This window comes from Sminthopsis crassicaudata, chromosome 5, assembly GCF_048593235.1.
Source record: "Sminthopsis crassicaudata isolate SCR6 chromosome 5, ASM4859323v1, whole genome shotgun sequence".
Classification (NCBI taxonomy): Eukaryota; Metazoa; Chordata; class Mammalia; order Dasyuromorphia; family Dasyuridae; genus Sminthopsis; species Sminthopsis crassicaudata.
Genome location: NC_133621.1, coordinates 270,933,995 through 270,959,378, shown reverse-complemented (window position 1 = coordinate 270,959,378; position 25,384 = coordinate 270,933,995). Strand labels below are relative to the sequence as shown.

At 32.5% G+C, this 25,384-nt stretch overlaps 1 long non-coding RNA gene across 2 annotated transcripts in view; it reads left to right on the top strand.

The window, feature by feature from the left end:
• The window catches only part of LOC141544649 (uncharacterized), an 86,840-nt gene extending 61,697 nt beyond the window's left edge, over positions 1-25,143 (top strand). The window contains exons 2-3 of one of the 2 annotated variants that reach the window (XR_012482732.1): positions 21,626-22,855; positions 24,046-25,143. This is a non-coding gene — a long non-coding RNA (uncharacterized LOC141544649). The remainder of the gene's footprint in view (positions 1-21,625; positions 22,856-24,045) is intronic. The other variant, XR_012482731.1, reaches the window with a different exon arrangement.
• Positions 25,144-25,384: the final 241 nt, after the last annotated feature.

Genomic DNA, 25,384 nt, shown 5'->3' with positions numbered 1-25,384 from the left:
GACTTTATATTTACAATCTTTTTTATTTCCCCCAGCATAAAGGATAATGGAACTGTCCTTAAAATGTATCTTGACACCATTCAATATCACTCCTTTGAAGATGGGCTTTGTTTTGGGCATCTTTAAATGGTTTCCCTCTGCATTTGGGTTAATCCTTCTTGCATGGACTCTTTTATGAGAAATGATCCATTTAATTTTTATCTTTTCTATATGATTTTCATTTTTGAGTTCATTTAATTCATTGTTGGGTTGCTTTAAATTCTCTCTGTGTTTTTCCTGTGGTAATGTTAAGGGAATCAAGTAGTTGGTAGATCTCATCTTCAGCTTTAGAAAGCTGAATTCACAGGATGTCAATCTTATCTATTGGTTGGTCCTTTCAAAGAAGCCATTTCATTCGTGCTGAAGGTTTAGTTTTGATGTCTGATGATCCTGATCAAGTGGAGCAGAACTTGCACAAGAAGGGTAATACATTTCTGTCTGTAGTTTTTCTCTGACTTGTTTTTATTTTCCAATCTATAGTTTAGTATTGCACTTGGAAAAAAATAATTGCAAATAATTATTTTATATAGTCTTGAAAAATTATTAAAAAGTAGTCAAGAGGAAATTTTGCAGGGAACTTTGTGAAAGATACTTTCATTTTAATTTTAAGAAATCTTTTTTATTTAATATTTTTCCTATTGTACTGCATTTTTAAATACATTTTTATTTTCACAATACATGCAAAGATAGTGTAACACTTATCCATGCAAAACCTTGTTTTTGACATTTTTTTCTCCCTTCTCTTCCCCCACCCATTCCCCTAGACAGTAATCCAATCTATTTTAAGTACTTTGATGTTAAATTTGTACAATTGTTCTGTACATATTTCCATAGATATCATGCTTTGTAAGAAAAAAGAGAAAGACATACAAGCAAACAACAATAACAAAAAAAAAAAAAAGTAATAATATGTTGAGATTTACATTCATTCCCCACAGTGCTCTTTTGGGATGCAGATGGCTCTCTCCATCACAAGAAAACTGGAATTAGTCTGAATAACTTCATGTTGTTGAAAAGAGCCAAATCCATCAAGATTCTTTGATATCAGTATTTCAAGTCCAATACTAGTCAAAGCATCTGCTTACAGTCTGCGTTTACCAGTATTTTAAAGTTTGAAGATGCAGACTGCATGCTAAATGGAGGTGTCTGAGGAATCAAGAATCCTGCCTATACTATTCATACTGAAAAAGACAATTCTCTGGAGTGGTAATCAGAATTTGAAATGAAAACTAAGGTGACTAAGTTTCATTAGAGATGTGTTATATTGTTTCTATTTTTCACTTATTATATTCAATATTTCACAACCCTCCATGATTGAGGTATTGAGGCAATGTTTTCATAAATTTCAATGATGAATGAGAAAATAAAATAATTATAATTAGTAAATACTCCTTTAATACTGTTGCATTAGAACCATATGGAATGATTGATTTCTCCCTATCCTTTATATTTTCAGTAGGACATTCTCAAATACTTCCATAGGAAAGTCAAGAGAGATTATGCATGATGTGTACAAATTATTATTGTATATTATAGAGCTCCCCAATAAGTTAGCCATTATTCGTTAATCTTCTCTTTCTCAATTTTCTTCAAATAAGCCTCTAAAGATATAAAATTTCCCCTTATTACTGCTTTAGCTGCATCCCAAAGATTTTGATATGATGTCTCATCATTATCATTATCTTGGGTGAAATTGTTAATTGTTTCTATAATTTGCTCTTTCACCCAGTCATTCTTTAAGATGAGATTATTCAGTTTCCAATTACTTTTTGGTCTATTTACCCCTAACTTTTTACTGAATGTAGCTTTTATTGCATTGTGATCTGAGAAGAAGGCATTTATTATTTCTGCCTTCCTACATTTAATTTTGAGATCTTTATGTCCTAATATATGGTCAATTTTTGTATAGGATCCATGAACTGCTGAGAAGAAAGTATATTCCTTCCTATTGCCATTCAGTTTTCTCCAAAGGTCTATCATACCTAGTTTTTCTAATGTTCTATTTACTTTTTTAATTTCTTTCTTGTTTGTTTTGTGGTTTGATTTGTCTAAATCTGAGAGTGCAAGGTTGAGATCTCCCACTATTATAGTTTTACTGTCTATTTCTTCTTGTAGTTCTCTTAACTTTTCCTTTAGAAAGTTAGATGCTATACCACTTGGTGCATATATGTTTAGTATTGATATGGCTTCATTATTTATGCTACCTTTCAGCAGGATATAGTTTCCTTCCTTATCTTTTTTAAGGAGATCTACTTCTGCTTTTGCTTGATCTGAGATAAGGATAGCTACCCCTGCTTTTTTGGCTTTACCTGAAGCATAATAGGCTCTGTTCCAACCTTTTACCTTTACTCTGTATGTATCTCCCTGCTTTAAGTGTGTTTCCTGTAGGCAACATATTGTAGGGTTCTGCTTTTTGATCCAATCTGCTATCCGTCTCCGTTTGATGGGATCGTTCATCCCATTTATATTTACAGTTAAAATTACTAATTCTGTGTTTCCTGCCATCGTATTATCCCCAGATTATACTTTTTTCCCTTGACCCCCTTGATCCCCCTCCCCGATATTTAATTTACAGACCCCCCTTGTGACGCGCAACCCTCCCTCTTTTTTTTTTTTTAGGATCCCTCCCCCCTCCCTCCAAGTCCCTTCACTTATTCTCCTTTTCCTTTCCCCTTTTCCTCTCCCCCCTTTTAACGAGGTGAGAGAAAATTCTCTGAAAAACAAATATGTTAATTATTTACTCTTTGAGCCTCTTCTGATGAGAGTAAGATTCACACAATGATTCTCCCCCTCACTAAGTTCCCTCAGATAAGGAAATGAGTAATAAGGGAAGGGTACAAGACAGGGGAAAGGATTCAAAGTGGGGAGGAAGTGATCCTAAAGAGGGAGATCTGTGTGATGCAAGTGGGGCTGATAAGTTTAATACTGGGAAAGGGCATAAGGGTGGGGGGCAAGAAAAATAAAAGTATACGTATACTCTGGGGATAATAAGATAGCAGGAAATACAGAATTAGTCATTTTAGCCATAAATGTGAATGGGATGAACTCTCCATTAAGCAGAGGTGGATTGCAGACTGGATCAAAAATCAAAACCCTAAAATATGTTGTTTACAGGAAACACATTTAAAGCAAGAAGATTTATACAGAGTAAAGATAAAAGGCTGGAGCAGAATCTATTATGCTTCAGGTTAAGTAAAAAAAAAAGCAGCAGTAGCCATCCTTATATCAAGTAAAAGCAAAAATTGATCTAATTAAAAGAGATAAGGAAGGGAAGTATATCTTGCTAAAGGATAACATAGACAATGAAGCCATATCAATACTAAATATATATGCACCAAGTGGTATAGCATCTAACTCCCTAAAGGAGAAGTTAAGAGAGTTGGAAGAAGAAATAGATAGCAAAACTATAATCAGAATCAGATAAGTCAAACCACAAAACAAAGAAAGAGGTAAATAGAATATTAGAAAAATTCGGTATGATAGATGTTTGGAGAAAACTAAACAGTGACAGAAAGGAGTATACTTTCTTCTCAGCAATTCATGGAACCTATAAAAAATTGACTATATATTAGGACATAAAGACCTCAAAATTAAATGCAGGAAGGCAGAAATAATAAATGCTTTCTTTTCAGATCACAAAGCAATAAAAACCACATTCAACAAAAAGTTAGGTGTAAATAGACCAAAATGTAAATGAATACTAAATGATCTCATCTTAAAGAATGATTGGGCGAAACAGCAAACTATAGACACAATTAATAATTTCGCTCAAGATGATGACAACAATGAGATAATCATGCAAAAAAAAATTGTGGAATGCACCCAAGTGGTAATAAAAGGAAATTTTATAACTTTAGAGGATTACTTGAATAAAATAGAGAAAGAGAATATCAATGAATTGGGCTTGCAATTTAAAAAGCTAGAAAAAGACCAAATTTAAAAACCCACAATTAAATACCAAATTTGAAATTCTAAAATTAAAAGGAAAAATTGATAATATTGAAAGTAAAAAAATAAATAAAAAACTATTGAACTAATAAATAAAATGAAGAGTTGGTTTTATGAAAAATCCAATGAAATAGATAAACCATTGATAAATCTGATTAGAAAAAGGAAAGAGAAAAATCAAATTGTTATTCTTAAAAATGAAAAAGAACTTTCCACTAATGTAGAGAAACTTGGAGTAATAATGAGTTACTTTGCCCAACTTTATGCCAATAAATTTGATAACCTAAGTGAAATGGATGACTACTTCCAAAAATATAGGCTTCCCAGATTAACAGAGGAGAAAGTAATTGCTTAAATAGCCCCATTTCAGAAAAAGAAATAGAATAAGCTATTAATCAACTCCCTAATAAAAAATTCCCAGGACCAGATGGATTTACTTGTGAATTCTACCAAACATTTAAAGAAAAATTAGCCTCAGTGCTATATAAACTATTTGAAAAAAATTAGGGAATGAAGGAGTCCTACCAAATTCCATTTATGACACAGACATGGTACTGATGCCTAAAAAAGGTAGGTTGAAAACAGAGAATGAAAATTATAGACAAATCTCCCTAATGAATATTGAAGCTAAAATCTTGAATAAGATATCAGTAAAAAGAGTACAGAAAATCATCCCCAGAATAATACACCATGATCAAGTAGGATTTATACCAGGCATACAGTGCTGGTTGAATATTAGAAAAAGTATTAATTGACCATATTAATAACCACATTAACAAAAACTATATGATCATCTCAATAGATGCAGAAAAAGCATTCGATAAAATCCAACATCCATTCCTATTAAAAAACACTTAAGAGTATAGGAAGAAATGGACTTTTATTTAAAATAATCAGTAGTATCTGTTGAAAACCATCAGTAAGCATCATATTTAATGGAGATAAACTGGAACCATTCTCAATAAGATCAGGATGGAAACAAGGTTGTGCACTATCACCATTACTATTCAATATTGTATTAGAAATGCTAGCTTTGGTAATGAGTCTAGAAAGAGATTAAAGCAATTAGAATAGGTAATGAGGAAACCAAATTACTCTTTGCAGATGATATGATGGTATACTTAGAGAACCCTAGATTCTAGTAGAATATCTAAAGGTATTAGAAATAATCCACACCTTTATCAAAGTTGCAGGATACAAAATAAACCATCATCAGCATTCTTATATATCACTAACAAAATCCAATACTTTAGAATAACAAATTCCATTTAAAGTAACTATCGAAAGTATTAAATATTTAGAAATCTTATCTGCCAAGGGAAAATCAGAAACTATATGAGCAAAACTACAAAACATATTCCAAACAAACAATGTCGGATCTAACCAATTGGAAAAATATTTAAATTTTAAATTTAAATAATTAACAATTAAATGCCTTTGGATAGGGCAAGCAAATATAATGAAGATGACATTACTACCTAGACTAATCCATTTATTTAGCACTATCCCAATCAGACTCCCAAAAAACTATTTTAATGACCTAGAAAAAAATTAAGTCCATATGGAAAAACAAAAGTTCATGAACTTCAATGCAATTATATCAAAAATAAATCAGATGAAGGTGTCCAAGCTACATGTACGAGATCTAAAATTATATTTTAAAGCAGTGGTTACCAAAACCATTTGGTGTTGGTTAAGAAATAGACTACTTGATCAGCAAAATAGGTTAGGTTCAAAGGACAAGACAATGTCCTTTGAAACTAACCTATTTTGCTGATCAAGTAGTCAATTTCTTATAATAGTATTTGACAGACTCAAAGACCTCAGCTTTTGGGATAAGAACTCACTGTTTGACAAAAATTATTGGGAAAATTGGAAATTAGTATGGCAGAAACTAGGCATTGACCCACACTTAACACCATACACCAAGATAAGGTCAAAATGGTTTCATGACCTAGGAATAAAGAATGAGACTATAAATAAATTAAAAGATCATTGGATAGTTTACCTCTCAGACCTGTGGAAGAGGAAGGAATTTATGACCAAAGAAGAACTAGAGATCATTATTGATCACAAAATAGAAAATTTTAATTATATCAAATTGAAAAAAATTTGTACAAACAAAACTAATGCAGATAAGATTCAAAGGGAAGCAATAAACTGGGAAAACATTTTTGCAGTCAAAGTTTCTAATAAAGGCCTCATTTCAAAAGTATATAGGGAATTTACTCTTAATTTATAAGAAATCAAACCATTCTCCAATTGATAAATGGACAATTCTCAGATGAGGAAATTGAAATTATTTCTACTCATATGAAAAGATGCTCCAAGTCATTATTAATCAGAAAAATGCAAATTAAGACAACTCTGAGATACCACTACACACCTGTCAGATTGGTTAGAATGATAGGGAAAGATAATACACAATGTTGGAGGGGATGTGGGAAAACTGGGACACTGACACATTGTTGGTATTTGTGAACACATCCAGCCACTCTGGAGAGCAATTTGGAACTATGCTCAAAAAGTTATCAAACTGTACATACCCTTTGATTTGGCAATGTTATTACTGAGCTTTGGGATACCAAAGAGATTTTAAAGAAGAGAAAGGGACCTGTATGAGCAAGAATGTTTGTGGCAGCCCTCTTTGTAAAGGCCAGAAACTGGAAATTAAGTGGATGCCCATGAATTGGAGAATGAGTGAATAAATTGTGGTATATGAATATTATGGAAATGACCAATAGGATGATTTCAGAGAGGCCTGGAGAGACTTAAATGAACTGATGCTGAGTGAAATGAGCAGGACCAGGAGATCATTATATATTTCAACAACAATACTATATGATGATCAATTCTGATGTAGATGGCCCTCTTCAACAATGAGATGAACCAAATCAGTTCCAATAGAGCAGTAATGAATTGAACCAGCTACACCCAATGAAAGAACTCTGGGAAATGACTATGAACCATTACATAGAATTCCCAGTCCCTCTATTTTTGTCTGCCTGCATTTTTTATTTCCTTCACAGGCTAATTGTACACTATTTCAAAGTCCAATTCTTTTTATAAAGCAAAATAACTGCTTGGACATGTATGCACACATTGTATTTAACTTATACTTTAACATATTTAACATATATTGGTCAAGATGCCATCTGGGGGAAGGGGTGGGGTGAAGGAGAGGAAAAGTTGGAACAAAAGGTTTTGCAATTGTCAATACTGAAAAATTACCTTGCATATATCTTGTAAATAGATAAATTCTATAATAATTTAAAAAAAATGAATAACCAAAACATTTGTGACATATGGAAGGAGCTCTAGTGTCTCTCTAGGGCTGAGTATATATCACTGTGGAAATCTTTCCTCCACAAGGGTATTAATGTAAGTCATGAGCAGCCGATGAGATCACCAAGAAAAACAGTATCATTTCCAAGGGTGTAAGCTCTATAACAGCTCAGGCCATGTCACATTCTTCTCTTATCTGCCCTAAAGTTTCACAAAGTATTTTGTGTATAGCAGGGGACTAGGACATTTACTGAGGATTTGGAAGAAAGCTGATATTTACGGCATATCAGCAACAGAAACTACCTTTCTGACCTTATTATACATTATTCACCTCCTTGCAGTCTACAATCTAATCAAGTTGTCCTACTTTTGCTTCTACACAGGACTTTTATTTCCTAAAGCCACCTCCTAGTGTTGGTTGTCTTCTCAGCCTGGACTGCACTGCTGCTTTCCTAACCTCCCCTCCATTAGAATTTCTTGTTTCTTTGAAATTCTGCTTCAGTATCTTATGAAGTTGCTGCTACTGTTTTCCCCTGAAAACCATGCCTCATTTAGTGCTCAACATTTCCATGACATTATTGTATTTACTTTTGTATTTACATCCTGTATTCTCATTCAGAATATAAACTTCCTGATAACACTATTTTAGAGCTTCAGTACCCAACAACAATGATAATCTCATACAAGGCACTTGATAAATATGTCAATTAAAGACTATCTGTGCTTCAAAAATAAGATGAAATAAGAATGGGCACTAATTAGAAATTATTTCTGCCTTCATAGAGTTCTCAATCACATTCTGCTTTTTGATTCTTTAACTGGTTTTCCTCATTTCTGAGAATTTGTCCAGTAGTCCAATAACTATCTTTACCAAATGCTTAAATTCTCTTTTGAATCATGTTCATTGTGAATGTTTAAATTGTACTGATAGTTTATATGTCAGAAATACTTTATTTTCCCAAAGGTAAAGAAACACATTAGGAGTTTAAATCTGTGCAGCAGTAGCAGTATATTTAGAATTCAGATCCTTTGGCTCTGATAAAATAGACTCTAAGATTATACCAAAAGGTCATTTTCTCAATAGATTTTAAAAAACCTATTTTGGGTTAGTGTAGACCACTAAAGAGAATCTCTATGTTACACATTACTTTATTTTAAAAAAAGCTATTAAATACCACTATTTGAAACCTTAGAAGTCCTTTTAATATAAGAAAAATAAGTGAAAAGTAAACATGTATACTGTGAATGGGAACAATAAGATTAATATGTTATATATTTAATTTATAATTTATATCTATAAATTACAAATATGGTAAATTACTTTAAAAGTATAAATGTGTTTAACCTCAAATAGTTACATGGAAATAATGCTTGTCTTTTAGAGATTTATACTATAAATTATTCATACACAGCAATATCCTTCCTCATTTAATCATTAGCCAGATTTCTGGTACCTTAAACCAAAAGATAACAGAAATGCCACAACAAAGTAAGAAAACAACAACAACAACAACAACAACAAAAAAAAACAAAAAACAAAAAACAAAAACATCTGTGCATTAGGAAAATAACTGTTACAAAACCCAGGTACATTATTCTGCAGAAGGAACAATAGCTAAATTTAGACCTAACTCAGAACTAGAAAAGTATACCTGATCAAGTTACAAATTTAACAGATTTGGTTATTGGGTTTTCCTTGGCAACTTTCAATTCTCTATATGTTTCAATATTCAACAGAATTGAAGCAGCAAGGATGTAGGGAGAACAGGGTTGTTAAAGGAACTGATTATATTTGGTAGTGAATATGACAGTAAAGAATATCTAAGATGCAAGATTTAAAGCAAAAGAAGCCACAAGCAGGCACAGAGAAATTAGACGACTCTTTGAGAATCACAGTTAGTGGGTAGATAAGGCAGAATTTGCACTTAAGTATTTATGACATCATGTCTAGTTCACTATCATATATGCCATGCTGATTGATAGAAGAATTATAAAAAGTAGGCAGAAATTTGGTGAGATTGTTAATATTTTTGGTCACTTAGAGAAAGATTCTACTATTTTACTTATTCTTTCCATGAAAGAGATCGCTTTAATCACCTAATCATGTCAGTCTCTTCAGTGCTTTTCTATTATAAACAAAGTAAAATTCATACACCTTATGCTTGAATTCAATATGTATAATACACATTAAGTAATGTAGAACATTTAGGTTTACAATATAATTTCCCCAAAATTATCCTGTGAAGTAAGTCTTTTACAGATTAAGAAAATGAACTCAAGATTAAGTGATTTGGTTATACATACAAAGCTAGTCCTCCTACAATTTTAATAACTTATCTTTTAATATTTACTTATTTTTGCTATATTATGTCCAGTAAAACTTGATTTTTCACCGTCATTTTCCTGCCTCTTTGCTCACAATTTCCATCTTTGACATTTTCATTCCAGTCCTCTTGGACTTCCGTGACCTAATGAATTCATGTCCATCCTTTAAAACACAGCATAAATGCTACCTTCATTAATTTTTTTAAAATCTTGATAATTTATTTTCTTTTCCATTTTATACCTCACATAGCAATATGACTTAAATAATACAATCCCAAGTAAATATAAACTGTTAAACAATAAATACTTAAAATTGTTAATACTGTTAAATAAATAAATATTAAACTGTTAAGTATCTATTTTTTCCTATTATCTGTGTTAAGTTATCTGTGTAGGCTCTATCTCGCTAGCAGAGAACAAGGACTCTCTGAGAACAAGGACTTTCTCTAATCTAAAGTTTGTGTATTTGGCACACAATAGGTATGTAATTCTTTTTTCATTGAAACAAGTAGTAACTCATCTTTGAGAACTTCTGTAGCTGAAAAATCATCACCCTGAAGCCAAAATCATCCTTTTTAGCTTGGTAAAGCCTGTCAGATATTAGACACCAATGCCAGAGCCTCCAAGAGAACACAAAGTCACCTCTATTATACTATGGGTCAATGGAATAGAACTTGTGTTGTTTTCTTGCATATTAATACAGATTCCATTTCTGTTAACACTGGTATTCCATTAGAAAATTTAAAACTATTCCTACCCTTAGTATAATTTGAGGAAGGTAAATTACAATCCTCTCTGTGTGTCTCAGGTGACTGAGTGAGGCCATCAAGAGTATCTACTGCTATCTTTCCTTTGTCCTACAAAATACATAAAAGTAAAGTAGTAAGTTTATGTAAAATTATCATAAAATAACAATGGCTAATATTTATGTAGCATGTTACGTTTTCATAGCAGTTATCTGTCATACATTATCTCACAACCTGCTCACAAAAATTTTGTGAGAAAAGCACTACTGATAATTATTTTGCAAATGAGTAAACAAGCTATAAAAGAGGTTAGGTGATTTGTCTAGATCATTTGGACAGTTAGCCAAGAGCCCAAGAACAGATTCAAATTCAGGTGGTCTTGACTATTCACTAAGCCACATCCCTACCTAGAAGGTGATTTAGCAACTTTATGAAAATTAACACATCTCTTACAGACATATTAGAGGCTTAGGCCTGGGCCCCTGCAGTGCCTTCCAGTTCTCAATCTGCGCTATAACAGTAGGAGACTTGAGACTTGAACCTTAAATCTTCTCACTCTAAGACTGGGATTATTACTAATGCTTGGACATATATGGTAAAAACTACTTTTCATAGAGCAATGCCAATCCTGCTGTGTCCTGTCATGGCAATGAGTAAATTTCAGTGTAATTGGGCATGCAACTAAAAAAGGCACAACATTTAAAAGTCCCAATTAAATACCAAATTAGATATTCTGGAATGCAAAGAGCTTAATTGAAATTAAGAAAACTATTGTAAGAGCTGGTTTTATGGAAAAAAATAATAAAATGAATAAAACATTTGGTTAAATTGATCAGAAAAATAGTGATAGGGTTTTTTTTTTTTTTAATCACAAATGAAAAGGGTGAACAGACCAAAAATAAAGGAGCTATTTTGCTCACCTTTATGCCAGAAAACCTGACAATTTAACTGACATGGATGAATATTTACAAAAAATATAAATTTTCCAGATTAATAGAAGAGGAAATTAATTATTATTATAGTCTCCTTTTAGAAAAAAAGAAATTGAACAAGCTATCAATGAACTCCCTAAGAAAAAAAAATCTTCAGGTTCATATGGATTTACAGATGAATTCTACCAAACATTTAAAGAAAAATTTTTATACTAAATAAACTGTTTGGAAAAAACAGGCAAAGAAGGATTCCTGCTAAATTCCTTCTATGATACAAATATGGAACTGATAATCTAAATCAGGAAGAGCCAAAACAGAGAGAGACAATTGCAGACCAATCTCCCTAATGAATAAAACATTTTAAATAAATTAATGAGTTTACAGCAACATATCAGCAGGATAACCATTAGGACCAAGTGGGATTTATAGCAGGAATGCAGGGATGGTTCAGTATCAGGAAAACTATTGCCATAATCAACAAAACTATTGCCATAATCAAAAATATCAATAACAAAACTAAGAGAAATCATATGATAATCTCAACAGATGCCAACAAATCTTCTGATAAAGGACAACACCTATTTCTATTAAAAACATGAGAGCGTGGAATAAATTTTTTCTTAAAATAATATGCAGTATCTAAAACCCACAGGACGTTTCATTTGTAATGGAGTGAAGCTGGACATATTCCCAATAAGATCAGGGACAAAATAAGGATGCCTATTATCATCACTTTTATTTGGCATTGTACTAAAAATATTGACTTTAACTAAGAAAAGAAAAATAAATGAAAGGATAATTCCTATAAGCAATGAGGGGATAAAACTATCACTCTTTGAAGATGAAATGATCATATACTTAGAGAATATTAGAAAATTGCCTAATACCTACTTGAAAAGTTAATAGTTTAGCAAAGTTGCAGGATATAAAATGAACCCATACAAATCATTATTTCTAAATATCACTGACAAAGTCCAGTAGCAATAAATAGAAATTTGATTTAAAATAACTGTAGACCAAATAAAATATTTGGGTGTCTTTCTGTCAAGACAAACCCAGGAACTATATGAACACAATTACATAACACTTCATACACAAATGAAGTAAAGTCTAAACAATTGGGAAAATATCAATTGTTCATAGTTAGGCCAAGCTATTATGAGAAAAATGAAAATTCTACCTAAAATTGATCTTTCTGTTAAGTGTTATACCAATAAAACTGCCAAATTTATTCTGTAGAGCTAGAATTTTTTTTTTAAAATCACCTAAACAAAAGGGGAAGAATATCAAGTGAATTAATGAAAAAAAGACAAAGAATGGTGGCTTAGAAGTGAAAATGGGTACATGATTTGGGCATAAAGATCGATACCATAGACACATTAGAAGCTCAAGGGATAGTTTGCCTATGAAATCTTTGAAGAAAGGAGGAATTTAAAAGTAGAGAACTAGAGAACCTTATGAAATGCAAAATAGACCATTTTGATTACATTACATTATATTGTTTCAGCACAAACAAAACCAACAGAAACAAGATTAAAAGAAAATTACAAAGTTGGGGAAATCTCACAGCCAGTGTTTCTGATAAAAGACTTATTTCTAAATGATATAAAGAACTGTGTCAAATTTATAAGAATAGAAGTCATTCTTCTATTTATGAATGGTCAAAGGATATGAAGAGATGATGAAATTAAAGCCATCTCTTGGAGAGACAGGAACTGATGCTAAGTGAAATGAGCAAAACAAGGAGATCATTATACATTTCAACGATACGAGGATCAGTTCTGATGGAAGTGGCTATCTTTGGCAATGAGATGATCCAGATCAGTTCCAGTTGATCAGCAATGAACAGAACCAGCTACACCCAGCGAAAAAACACAGGTTATTTTTACCTTCTTTCTAAATCCGATTTTTCTTGTGCAACAAAATAACTGTATAAATATGTATACATATGTATACATTGAATTTAACATATACTTTAACATCTTTAACATGTATAGGATTACCTGCCATTTAGGGGAGGGGGTAGAAAGGAGGGAAAAAGTTGGAACAGAAGTTTTTGCAAGGGTCACTGTTGAAAAATTACCCATGCATATGTTTTGTCAATAAAAAGCTACAATAATAATAAAAAAATAAAAAAGCTTTAATTAAAAAAACAAAATGTAAAAAAAAGAAATTAAATTCATCTAAATTCATATTAAAATGCTCTAAATGATTATTGATTAGAGAAATGCACATTAAAACAACTCTGAAATGCCATCTCAAACCTCTCAGATTGACTTGAGATGACAGGAAAAGATAATGATATATGTTGGAGGGTTTGTGGAAAAACTGTTGGTGGTGGAATGTTGAAATGATCCAATCATTCTGGAGAGCAATCTGGAACTAAAGGACTATTAAACTTGCATATATTTTACCCAACAGTGCCATTATTGGGTCTGTATCCTAAGAAAATCATAAAAGAAGGAAAATGACCCGCATTTATATTTTTTAAAAGTTTGTGATATATCTTTTTGTAATAGCAAAGAAATGAAAGATGAGTATCTACCCACTAGTTGGGGAATGGCTGAACAAATTGTGGCATATGAAGATAATGGAATATTATTGTTGCGTAAAAAATGAGGAATAAGGTGATTTTCGAAAGGCCTGAAAAAATTTACATGAACTGATGCTGAGCCAAACCAGAAGAACCAGAAATAAGTTTTATAAAGTAACAGCAAGAATTCACAATTATCAACTATGAAAGACTTGGTTCTTCTCAGAGGTTCAGTGATCCAAAGCAATTCCAATAGTCTCTGGACAGAAAATGCCATCTGCATCCAGTTTTAGCAAAAAGCTAAAACAGACCTAATAAAGGGGAAAAAAGTCTTGATAAGATGTTCTATAGCACCAAAAAATCTCATAAAGAAATGCAAAAAGGTAGAAATAGTAAATACATCCTCTTCTGATAAAATCAATAAAAATTAAATTCAGTAAAGGTCCAGGGAAAGATAGACTAAAAATAATTACAAATTAACTAATCCTAAAGAATGAATGAATGAAACAAAAATTTCATTCAAGAGAATGACAATGAGACAATTACATAATATTGTGAGATAGTCAAATAGTTCTTAGGGGAAATTTTATATTTATAAATGCTTGCATGAATAAAATTGAGAAAGAGAATCATGGAAGTAGAAGAGCTGAGAAAAGAATAATTTAAAAAAAATCAAATACCAAATTAGAAGTACTGAAAATCAAAGAAGAGATGAATAAAATTGAAAGGAACAAAACAATTGAACTAATTATTAAACTAGTTAATAAAATTAATAATTGGTTTTATGAAAAAGTCAACCAAATACATAAATTTTGGTTAATTTAATTAGAAAAAGAAAAAAAAATTACTACCATGAAAAATGAAAAGTTTTAACTTACCATTGAAGAAGAAATTATAGCACTAATTAGGATCTATTTTGTCTAATAAATCTGACAAATTGAAATGGTTGAATATTAACAAAAATATTAAGTGCCCACATTAACAAAAGAAGCAGCATTAAATATTCCTGTTTTTAAAAGAGGTATTGAACAAGCCATCAGGTAATTCCCTAAGGAAAAAAAAATTCCCGAGGCCCAGATGCATTTACAAATCAATTACACCAATCATTCATAAAACAACTCCAACTTCCTTTTATACAAAAATATGGTGCTGATACCTAAACCAAGACACAAGACAAGCCAAAACAAATATATATGTATATATATATGTGTATATATATATACATATATATATACATATATAACATATATATATGTATATATATAATATATGTGTATATATAATATGCATATATATAATATATATGTATATATAGATCTATATATATATATATATATATATATATATATATATATATATATATATATATATAGATCTATATATACATATAATTTGTCACCAAAATGTCACCAAAAACATTACAACAATTTATTAACAGGACAATACACTGTGACCAAATATGAATTATGCCTAGACTGCAGAGCTGGTTTAATATAAAGAAAATTATTGCCATAATTGACCATATCAGTAAGAAAGGTAACAGAAATCATATAATTTCAATAGATGCAGAAAAAAACTTTTGACAAAATACAGCATCCATTAATATTAAAATCACTTCAGGCTATATGAATAAATGGAATTTTTTCTTAAAATTATAAGCATCTTCTTTCTTAAACTATTAGCAAGTATTGTTTCTAATGTAAAAAGGTGCATACATTCCCGATTGCATCAGTGATGAAACAAAGATCCCATTTATTACATTCAATTTTGTACTAGAAATGTAGCCTCTAGCAATAAGAAAACAGAACTAGAAGGAATTAGAATAGGCAATGAAGAAAGAAACTCATCACTTTTTGCACTTGAAATGATGGTCTACTTAGATAATCCACCAAAAATGACTTGAAATAACTTTAGCAAAGTTGTAGGATACAAAATAAGCTGAAATAAATCATCACTATTTCTACATGTTGGCAAAAATGCTGAGTAACAAGAGATAGATAAATTCCATTTAAAATGACTTTAGAGAAAATAAATTTCCTGGGTGTCTATAAGAACACAATTTCCAAACACTTTTCACACAAAGAAAGTTGCTCTTTGTTAGGCCAAGTTAACATAATAAAAATGACAATTATGTCTAAATTAATTCACTTTATGGCCATACAAATCAAACTGCCTAAAAATTATTTTATAAGGCATGACAAAATGAATCTGGAAACAGAAAATTCAAGGATATTAAGAGAATTAATGGGAAAAAATTCAAAGGATGGTAGTCTACCAATACCAAACCTAAAACTCTATTATAAAAGGAGCAGTCATCAAAAGTATTTGATACTGCTTGAGAAATAGACTGGTAGAGCAATAGAATAGGTTGGGTATACAAGACACAATAGTCTATGGCTATAGGAAGGTGCTATTTGATTAAACGGGAAAACTCAAGCTTCTTTGCCACTTATGAAGGTATGATTTCCCTCATTTCCGTGTTTTTGTAGTACAATCACCTTTCCACCTCTATTTTTATAACAGTAAAATCAAATTATACAACACTATGTCTATCCATAACAGAAATACAGTTCTCAAGAGTTCTTTTCTTTTTACCTTTTTATGTTTCTCTTGAGTTCTATATTTGGAAGTCAGATTTGCTGTTCAGCTCTGGTCTTTTCATGAGAAATAAATGGAATTCAACTGTTTCATTTAATGTTCATCTTCTTCCCTGAAAGAAAATGCTCAGTTTGGTAGGGTAATTTATTCTTGGCTGCATTCCAAGTTACTTTCCCCTTCAGAATATGATATTCCAAGTCCTTCACTCTTTTAAGGTGGAAGCTGCTAGATCCTAAGTAATCCTTATTGTGGCTCCTTGGCATTTGAATTGTTTCTTTCTGGCTGCTTGTAATATATTTTCCCTTGGTCTGATTGTTCTGAAATTTAGCTACAGTATTCCATGGAATTTTAATTTTGGAGTCTCAGGAGGTATTTGGTGAATTCTTTCAATGGTTACTTTACCTTTTGATAACTATGACATCTGGGCAATTCTCTTTGATGATTTCCTGAAAAAGTGTCTAGGCTCTTTTTTTTAAATCATGGTTTTCCAGAAGCCCAATAATCCTTAGACCTATTTTCCAGATCAATCCTTTTCCCAAGGTTTTTTACATTTTTTTTTTGTTTTTGTTTTACTTGACTGTTTCTTGATAGTCCATTCAGTCATTCATTTCCATTTGCTCAGTTCTGAATTTATTTTTAATGAATTATTTTCTTCGTTTACTTTTCCCCCCTACTTTTTGTATTTTTTCAATTGAATTTTTAAATGAGTTGTTTTGTTTATGGGATTTTTTTTTTTCCATTTCACAAATTCTGTTTTTCTGGGAGTTTGTCTATTTTATTAAATCTATTTTTTAATGAATTATAAGCTTTTTCCAAATCCTCTTGCCAAGTTTTCATTTCCCTTCCTATTTTGCTTCCAGCTCTTTTTAAAGATACTTTTTCTTTTCTTTTAGGAGAGGCTTGTGTGATGGCGACCAATTTATGTCAGGCTTCATCTGGAGATGATCTGCTTTTAGTCTTCTCAAGATTTGAAATCTGTTCTTCTCTTTCACCATAAAACTGTCTATAGCGAGAGTTCTCTGCTTTTTCAACTCATTTTTAAAAATAATGTTTGTTTTTAGGGCAGGTGAGGTTTTCCAAGCTTTCTCTACAAGCAGCAACAGCTGCAGCTGCACTGAGACTGTGCTGACTCACTCCCAGTGCTGGGTGGGCATGGCCAGGTCCCATGAGATTCTGGAGTTTTAAGATTTACTATTTACCTTTTTGTATTTGTGTTGGATGTTTTCTAACTTTTCTGCTGATCTACTAGCTTGCAACCAGGGCAGAGTGGCTAACACTGCTGTAGATCCCTTCCTGTAGATTTTCTACAGCACAGAGTCTGCACCACCCCCATCTGTGCTGTCTGCCCTGGTGTCTGTGTTCCACCTGCTTGCAATTGGCCCACTTACCTCTGTGTGGGATTGAAACTGACCTTTTCTGGTTATCTTTGAAATTATCTTCTGCTGGTAATTTGTTGCACTCCCAATATTTGTGGATTCTGCTATCCAGAACTAATTCAGAAGCTGGATTTGTGAATTAGTCTGAGGGTTGTTAGAGAAGGTCAGAAAGAAATGTGGGTCCTCTCTGTCATCTTAGCTCCACCCCTGTAAGACTCTAGCTTCTGGAATAAGAACTTACTCTTTGTCCAAATTGCTGAAAAAAAACTGGAATATAGTATGCCAAAAACTCAACATCGCACTTCTTGATCCTATGTTGATCAAAATGGGTGCATGAGTTAAGCATAAGGCTTGATAGTTAAAAGCAAATCAGGAGAGCAAGAGATAATTTACCATTAATTCATTTGGAAAAGGGAAATTTCATGACCAAATAAGATGCAAAGAACATTATAAAATGTAAAGTGGATAATTTTTGACATTAAATTAAAAAACTTTTTAATAGAAGCTGTGCAGCCAAGGTTATAAGAGAAGTAGAAAGCTGGGAAATAATTTTTACATCCAGTTTTTCTGTTCAAGGCCTCATTTATAAAATATATAGAGAATTGACTCAAATCATAAGTATGCAAGCTATTCACCTATTGAACAATAGTCAAAATATATGTGCAGACAATTGGTATATGAAGAATTTAAATCCAAATATAGACTTATGGAAAATGTTCTAAATATCTATTGATTGGAGAAATGCAAATTAAAACCATCCTGAGGTACCATCTTATTCCTATCTGATTGGCTAAGATTACAGAAAAATATGATGATAAAGATTAGAAGGGATATGGGTAAATAGGTACACTAATGCATTGATGGTGGAGTTGATATTTGATATTACCATTCTGGAGAGCAATTTGGAACTATGTCCAAAAGACATTCAAATTGTGCATAATCTTTGATTGAACAGAGCCATTACTGGGTTTGTGTCTCAAAAAAAAAATCACAAAAGAATACAAATTACCTAGATGCTTAAGATGTTTATAATAGCTCTTTTTGTGGTAATAAAGTATTGGGGGGAAAAAAGAGTAGATATCTAGCTTAATAACTTTTGCTATATAGAAGTGATTGCATATTATTGTTCTTTAAAAAATGCTGCCCAGGCTTGTTTATTAAAAATCTGGAAATATTTACATGAACTAATGCTGAGTAAATCAAAGAAAACCAGAAAATCAATGCACATAGCAATAAAATTATTCCATGATTAACTATAATAGACTTGGTTCTTCTCAGGAATTCACAGATCCAAGGTAATCTCAGTATAGTTTGGATAGAAAATGGCATCCACATCTAAAGAAAGAACTATAGAGACTAAATGTGGACTAACATATACTATTTTCACTTTGTTTCTGTCTTCTGTTTTTTTCTCATGATTTTCTCGTTTTTTTCTGGTTTTTTTTTTCTCCCAACAAAATGCACATAGAAATTTATGTAAAATGAATGCATATAGCATTCTCACTCTTTCAGTTGTTGTTTGCTTGCATTTTGATTACTTTCCTAGTGTTTTTTTCCTTTTTGTTCTGATTTTTCTTGTTCAACAAGATAACTGTATAAATATATTGAATTTAACTTATATTTTAACATATTAACATGTTTTAGAATACATGCTATCTAGGGGAGGGGATGGGTGGAAGGAGGGGATGATTTGGTACAGAAGGCTTTGCAAGGCTCCCTGTTGAAAAATTACTCATGCATATGTTTTATAAATAAAAAAGTCTTAATTTAAAAAATTAAAAAGAAATATTTTTTTTCCTGTAGGCACTGCTTTGGCAGCAGTTCATAAAAATAATAAAATAAAATAAATGCATGTGCATAATCATAAGAACATAAAATGCTCAATAAACATTAAAGTATCATATTTGTTTTTAAAAAGAAAAATATATGACATAAATTTCCATGGAGAAAAAAAAACAAGTTATAGCCATATAGAAAATGTCCTGTGTCATTAGTAATTAGATAAATGAAAAACTGGAATATGTCTGATGTCATAGCTTATAACTACTAAATGGGAAAAGATAAAAAAGAAAAAAAATTCTGGAGGAGAAAATGTAGAATTACTTATATTAATGTATTGTTGGCTGACTTGTGAGCTAGTATAGAAATTATGCAGAGCAATTTCAGACTTATGCCCCAAAGTATACTTTGTGTATGTATATACTTAAATCATGAATACCTTTCACTTAGTGACACATTAAGCCTATATGTGAAAGAGATGGAAAATGAGAAAAAGGACCCACGAATATAAAAATAAAAATAAGAAACGCTTTTTTTTGGCGGGGGGGGGGGGGCGCGGGGGAAACAGGAGGTCAAAGATATCAATGTATTCATCAATTGGATGACAGCTGAACAATGATATATAAATAAAGCATAATCATAATCTGCTTTGATGAAAGTTGCGTTGTACATTGGGAGGGAGGGAAATAAGGAAAACAAGTGGTAGATGAATCAATCTGGTAAGGAGATAATTTGCCTAATAATTTGGGTGTCTCTGTTGTCAAGTGGTATCTGGTATGGGACTTTCCAAAGGATGTGGTTCAACTCAATTTTCCCCATTGCTATAAATCCTTAGATTGGGATCTTGCAAGTCAGCATGGTTTAATAACATTTAAGTCCACCATACAACCCTGCTTTAAAACAATCACAGTTTTAATTTAATTTGCATCATTGCACCCTATGTAATCATTTGCATAAATAACTACTCTGAATATTTGATCAATTTCTTTGGCTACTGAGAAGCCATTGATCATTCTTCATTGGCAATATTAGTTTTGATAACAAATTGAACATGCTTAAGATTAAAATCATGGGCTTTAGTTTTCCTTTATTGCAAATTTTTATCACCACAAAAAAAAAATAGATACATTTATGGGCAGGGACAATGTGGGGATGAGTTTGGTTTGAGTATTCATGTTTAATACCCTCGTTTTGTTTCTGCTTTTGTTTTTCTTTCAAAAGGGGAAAGTCCTGGGAGGGAAAGAAAATTAATGCTTGTTAACAGAAAAACAAAATAAAATGAAGATTAAAAAAACAAAACAAAACATTTTGCTGTTGTATAAATTGCTTTCCTGGTTCTGTTCACTTTATCTTGTACCAATTGATAAGTCTTCAGATTTTTTGTTCCTTTCTAGACTTGCTATTATCACTTCTTTCTTTGTATTAATTTTTTCCCCAGATTTTATTTCTAAGACATTCTTCTCCTTGAAAATTAACTTTAAAGTGGCCAAAACAGAGAAGAATACAACTTTTTCTTGAAGCCCATTCATCCTTTTGCTCTCAGTGGATAAAGCACTGGACAATAGCTTTACAAAATCAAAGCAAGAGAGTCATTCTGTTAAACATCTCCAGACTACAAACCATTCTCTGTCTGGAGAGATGGCAATAGGAACAAGAATTCAAATCCATGAGAAATATTAATAGTGGTACTGAGTATAAAACTAGTTTCCCTAAACTTGTTACTATTCTGCCTAAGAGAAAATGAACTTTGCTAATTTCTCCTGGCTCCACAGAAGCCCAATCAGTCAATGATACTCTCTATTCACTCAGCATAAGGTCTAGCACAGCAGGCAGTAAAGGTGTTGGTTGAAAAATCTGTTGGGATTTCCCATTTCTTATGAGATCATAATATCTTTTTGCTTTTTACCTGGAGAGTCTCTGATTTTGATTTGGGTAGGGCCACTTCCTTCATAGTTTCCATCTCTCCTCCTCTCCCCATGAAAACGATTCCCTCAGCAATAGCTCACAACTGCTACTGTAATTACAACCATTTTGGTATAAACATTTGTTTCTATTTTGTTGCAGATAATTGTGCACTCAGTATAGTCTGTGAAACTGAGATGCAACCAAGTATGGATCTATTCTCTAATTCATAGTTGCTCCATCAGCCAGCACCACATCATCCATATGTGGAAACATTGTTCCAGCAAATAGAGAAGCTTTGAATGCTGTGGATAAATTCTCTTATCTTGCCATTGATTATGGAATTGGAACATTCTTTGCCAGAGCTAGCTCACTGTTTGAGAGGCTCTGAGGGAAAGCTTGGCAGATAAGACATATTAGACTGACAATCAAACCAAAGGGCTACAGAGCTGTTGTGCTTGCCTTGTTGCTGTATGTCTGTGAAAGTTGAACAGTATATCAGCACCATGCCAAAAAATGGAATTACTTCCATTAGAAGTCTTAAGAAGAATTTGAGGCTCCTATCAAATAGCATAAAATATTAGACACTGAGGGCCTTTCTTGAACTAACCTGCCAATCATCCAAACTACTAGAGAGAGTACAACTCTTTTGAGCTGACCACATTGTTTTGAATGCCTTATGGACACTTGCCAAAATATTTTTTATTGGGGAACAGGATAAGCACTCACAAGGTGGCCAGAAAAAGCAATACAGAGATACTCTCAAGACCTTTAGAATTAATTGCACGTCATGGGAGACACTGGCATAGTACCACTTAGCATGGTGTACTCACATCAGAAAAATGTGCTCTATGAGCAAAACAGGATTGAATTAGCCCCAGAGAAGCCACCTCAAATGTTCATGAGGATTATTTGTGTCTGGCCTGTGGCACAGGATTCCAAGGTTGTATTGGTCTCATCAGCCACAGTTGGATATGCTAAGCTGACGTGAAGACAGTAATGTCATTTTAGTCTTCTTTGAAAATAAAGGATGATATCCATTACTTCTGGCACCTTACAATATTCTTAAGGTTAGTGCTAGAGGAAATACCCAAAAAAGTCAAAGGAAATCTAGAGGACCTACCAGAAATCTAGCTAATGAAGTCTGCACTCGACGGTATATAGAAAGCCTCCCACAACTTCACAAGAATCCTCTAAGGAACATCTTCTCTAATAATTATCATCATCATCATCATCATCATCATCATCATCATGACTAACATAGTGCTACATGCCAGATTCTGCGCTAAGTACTTTGTGAATATTAGCTCATTTGATCCTCACAGCAATGCTGGGAGGTAGTTGCTATTATTCTCCACATTTTACAGTTGAGGAAACTGAGGCAAACTGAAGGTAAGCGTCTTGTCTGTTGTCATATACATAGTAAACAATTATGATCTTTTTGAAAATAAAGGATAATATCCATTACTTCTGGCACCTTACAATATTCTTAAGGTTAGTGCTAGAGAAAATACCCAAAAAAGTCAAAGGAAATCTAGAGGACCTACCAGAAATCTAGCTAATGAAGTCTGCACTCGACGGTATATAGAAAGCCTCCCACAACTTCACAAGAATCCTCTAAGGAACATCTTCTCTAATAATTATCATCATCATCATCATCATCATCATGACTAACATAGTGCTACATGCCAGGTTCTGTGCTAAGCACTTTGTGAATATTAGCTCATTTGATCCTCACAGCAATGCTGGGAGGTAGTTGCTATTATTCTCCACATTTTACAGATGAGGAAACTGAGGCAAACTGAAGGTAAGCGTCTTGTCTATTGTCATATACATAGTAAACAATTATGATCTTTCTCACTCCCTGTCTTGGACTCAATCCACTGAGCCCTACAAATGCAAAGGTTCCAAAATTGTGCTAACATCCCCACATCAATTGAAATGGTTAGCTACATGCCCCTTGGCAAAAGCCACAAAGAATCTGAACCTTCACTATTTTTTTTCCCTTTCACCTGCCTTCACCCTTTTCCCAAGATTCAATTTTGGGAAAAGTCTGACATTGAAATAGCAGGAAAAAGCAATAAAATTGGAAGCCTTTAGAACATGCATTGGCTTCTCCCTCTCCCTTCTCCTCACTGTTACCCTGCTTCAAAGGGAAAATAGCTAGTGTTTACACAAGTGTTACTTTGGAGAATCTAAATTTTCCTCCATGGAAAGAAATTAAAACTGCTATTCCATGCCTTAGATAATAGGATAATTTATTTTCTTCCCCCCTAGAAAACAAGGATGAGCATAAGGGAACTCGAGTGTGCATTAAAAGAACAATTTAAATAGGACTTGTAAATTCATTTGTAAGCCAAGTTGTAAATTATAACTATCTTTCAGGAGGCTTAAAGTACGTCTTCACACATAACTCAGTTCAACAATTGTTCAAATTAATGAGTTCACCTTTTTCATTAACAAGGTTCAAGCAAACGCTGTGTATGTGTGTGTGTGTGTGTGTGTGTGTGTGTATTTCCAATGCAGATCTTTTTTTCCAGTGTCTCCTTTTTCTTAAATGCTAATTCTTCTTTTTCTTCCAGCCTGCTGCTACCACCACAACTGTCCACTCCAGTAAACACTAGAGCCACAGATCTAGTGGCCTTCCAGAGTCTCATGACCTTCTGAAATTTACAAGATCACCTGGGCTCATCCATTTTGAGGTTTGGACTCAGTCCCACCTAATGACTTTGGAAAAGATAAATCTTTCACAATTCCCTTACTCTACTTTCCCATGAATCTTTTGAGGAGTCCTTATGATTGGACAACACAAAGGAAAAAGAACATTTAAGGAGGGGGACAGAGGATTCTTCAGCCAGTACTATTGGTATACAGATAACTCTTAAATAGTACAAATAATGACTTCTCTGAAGTTGGTCCGCATTTTTACACTATTTGAAGTTATATGTAGGTCAAATATGGCCATTGGTTCTAGCCATATTCAACCATGTAGTCTAGCAAATCCAATTGATGCATGTGAACAATTCATAAGCTTCAGTATTTGAAAAAATTGGAATCAAACTAAGCTCTGCCTCCAGAAACAATGGGAAGACTTAACAAAAATAGATTCAATCAGATGGAGACATAATCTATATTTTCTCAAAAACAACTGGAGAAAAGGGCATATAATACAAATGTGTCCCATAAGTAGGAAAACCAGGGAGAAACTTCAAAAGAATGGCTTTAATAAATCTGCCATCTATACAACAGAGTTCAAATCTAGTCCTTTTCATTTATTAGCTGTGTTCCCTAGCCAGGAATGATAATACTTAAAGTATTTTAAGTACAACTGTTTGTTGTAAATTTGCAGCAAAAACAGAGATAAAAGTATATAAACCACAAAGATATTAGGTATTTGGGAGCTATTCATATCACCAATAATTGTAAGAGGAATGATTTGTCCATTTTTTATCTAGTTTATTTTCATCTGTATTCATTAAAAGTTCATGAAAATGTGTTTCAACTGCCACAGATTTCATACTGGGTTTCAGCCAAATACCTATAGGTCATTAAATTTTCATGATTTGTCTCTGTATTTGAGTATTGACAAACTAGATTTACTTGTTTATTCTTCATATACACATTGGCCTTCTTTCCAAGAAGTACATGCTTTTTCAAATAAATATATCAATGATGACCAATTTGCTGTCCACAATATATACACAGTATAATACATATATGATGATGGAGTTATTACTTGCTCAGTGGGGCTTTGAATTAGCCAAACCATTGTCCAAATCTCTTCAAAATATATTGTGGTGCTAAATGTTAGAGAATGTTATAGAAGTTCTACAGGATATCATCAGGTAAGGAACAAACAATGGAGAGAATGTATCTCTTGATTAGATCTTGCGATGTCACAAGTATAACCAACATGTTGAC